This window comes from Papaver somniferum, chromosome 9 (assembly GCF_003573695.1).
Source record: "Papaver somniferum cultivar HN1 chromosome 9, ASM357369v1, whole genome shotgun sequence".
NCBI lineage: Eukaryota > Viridiplantae > Streptophyta > Magnoliopsida > Ranunculales > Papaveraceae > Papaver > Papaver somniferum.
In genome coordinates, this window is record NC_039366.1 from 180,869,740 (window position 1) to 180,872,938 (window position 3,199).

Here is a 3,199-nt window from a genome sequence, read left to right on the forward strand (position 1 = left end):
CCCAGGCCGTAGGCCGGGGTGATACCTAGTATATATATAGATATATATATAAAATCAGAGGAAAATATTTTATTTCCAAATTCACACTCTCTCTCTTCTTTAGTTTCAGATCTAGTTTTTCTCTCCTCTTTTTTTTTTTGTTGTTGTTATTTGCAGAAGATGAAGAATTTCTTTTAGGGTTTTATGAAGATGATGAAGGTTGATAATGGAAGACGATGAGATCGGTAATTTTTATTTTTCATCATCTGTTTTTTGTTAAATATGATGAAGACTATAAAGATCTGCAGTTGTTGTTTGAAGATTTCGAGATCTGTTGTTTAAATATGATGAAGACGATGAAGACGTCTCGATCTGTTGTCGTTGAAGACGATGACTGATTTTGATGATAAATATCTCTTGTTATTGTTTGCTGCTACTGTTGAAGACGATGTATTATAGGTGTTTGCTGCTCGTGTTAAACAGAGTTTGTTTTGTTGTTGTTGAAGATGACGAAGAATTTCTTTCTGCTGCTGTTGAAGACGACGAAGATGATGATGCTGCAGTTCATTCCATAAATGAACTCTGTTTTTTTAGGTTTTTATATGGAGTTCATTTCTGGAATGAACTCTGTTTTTTTAGGTTTTTATATGGAGTTCATTTCTGGAATGAACTCTGGGTTTTTTAGGTTTTTATATGAAGTTCATTTCTGGAATGAACTCTGTTTTTTTTAGGTTTTTATATGGAGTTCATTTCTGGAATGAACTCTATTTATTTTTTGTTTTTATATGGAGTTCATTTCTGGAACGAACTCTGGTTTTTTTAGGTTTTTATATGGAGTTCATTTCTGGAATGAACTCTGGTTTTTTAGGTTTTTATACGGAGTTCATTTCTGGAATGAACTCTGGTTTTTTACGTTTTTATATGGAATTCATTTCTGGAATGAACTCTGGTTTATATAGGTGATTTCTGAAAAAAATAAGTAGAAATTAACAGGAGTTCATTTTGACGAATGAACTGCTACAAAAAAATAAGTAGAAACTAACACGGAAGGGTACTTTTGTCCATTTAATATTTTTAAATAATTATGGACCAAACAGTAAAGGTGTTTTCCCAAAGGACTAAACTGACATGGGCCCACCTAAAAAAGGACCAAACGATATTTTCCCCAAAAAAAACCGGAAAGTATTTCATTTAGCAGAGAGAAGATAAAAAAAACTCAGAGAAAAGAAAACACATAGAAAAATTTAATCTAAAATCAAAAATTGAAAATCGAAACCCTAAAGCTTCATAATTAAACCTTAAATCTTCGTTGAATTGATGAATACAATAGCAGTAACATCATGGTGAGTGCTAAAAAACCAGTTGCAAAGCGAAAATCAACAGAAAAATCTTCTGATACACCAGCAACAATTGAAGAAGATACTTCAAAATCACAAGGACCGAAGACGAGATCAAAATCTGCAGCAATTTCAATATCAACTGTAGCAGAAGATACTTCAAAATCATCACCACCTAAGAAAAAATCAAAATCTACAGCAGTTTCAACGGCAACAGTTGAAGATCATACTTCAAAATCACCACCTAAGAAGAAATCAAAATCTACAATAGTTTCAACATCAAGTGTAGTAGAAGATACTTCAAAATCACCACCACCTAAGAAGAAATCAAAAACTACAAAGAAATCAACTGGTCAAGCAAAAAAGGGTAATGCTACTTCAAACTCTTGTCCATCTATTGTGTTTTACCAGTGTACAGATCTGTACACCAGCATGCTATATCATGTTTATATGTTCTGATGTGTATGTTTTCAGACTGTTGTCCATCTCTTGTTGTTGGTGTGTACAGATATGTACACCACCATGTTGTTGCAGGCTTTCATTTTCAGTTATATCTATTTTTTTGCAATTTTTACGAGATTGGTTGTTGGTGTGTACAGATATGTACACCACCATGTTGTTGCAGTGATTTGTGTTCAAATTTGTCTTGTTTTGAATAATATTTTCAGATTTCTTGTTCATGTGTATATACTACTACACTCACATGTTGTTGTACTGATTGGTGTCGTGTTCTGTATATTTTTGTACTGATTGTTGTGTTTTGAAACTGTTTTTTCATCAGTTGTGGTACCAATGTACATATAAGTACACCAGCATGCCAGTTCATCTTCATATTGCCTGACTGTTGTGTTTCGAAACTGTTTTTTCATATTCAGATCTGACTATTGGTACCAGTGTACAGATCTGTACACCAGCATGCTAGTTCATCTTCATATTGCCTGGTTGTTGTGTTTCGAAAATGTTTTTGTTAGATTTTTGTAAGAGTGTAAAGATTTTTACACCTGTATTGTTCTTATTTGATTAGTTCTCTGTTAAATAGTTGTACCCATATTTGTGTATACATTGTTATACACCTATGTTACTATTTTGTAGTTATGAGTATAACGAATGTATTATTCTTCTTGGTTCATTTTCATAGATACCAACAAACCTTATAAATCAAGTTTCCATGCAATCAGTGACTTTGTGAATAGAAACCTTGAGGAAGATGAAACAAAAAAAGGAGGAAAAGTATGGTTCACCGATTATCAGTTAGAGAAGCAAAAAGAAGGACCATTCTGGCCTGTTGTAGATATTTTGTCCACAAAGAAGCAGATCCGAAAGATGAGAAAGATCCAAGTAAAAAGAGAGATGATATATGGACTAGGAACCCAAACTCAATCTTGAAAATTATGAGACAATATCGCCATGAAATTTGTGACGCAGGTGGACATTATTTCATGTTCGATACTCCCAAGGAGAACGTAAAAGTGGCAGTATAGATTGAACCTGAGGATTTGTTTCTATTTTATGGGATTAAGATGGTGGCGATGGAACTTGAAAAAAGAGAAGATGTAAAAACTGCAGCTGAAAAAAATACGGTCCGCTAATAAACAGATTGACTCTTAAGAAACCAAATGAGCTGGGAAAAAAAGATGTGGAGGAGGAAATCGTACGTATCGTGAAGCTAAACCCAAAGTCGCGATTGGAGACTGAAAGAAACGCTGAAGACTTAGTGGTGATGTTTACTATGTACTTGTGTATCACGGTTTTTTTACCCAAGCAAACGGAAGTATGATTAGCAAGAACCAGTATGCACACTTTTTTGAGTCTTTGGAAGGATGAAGAAAACTTGCTGGCCAGTTCATATACATGAGTATCTCATGGCGTGCATTAAGAAACAT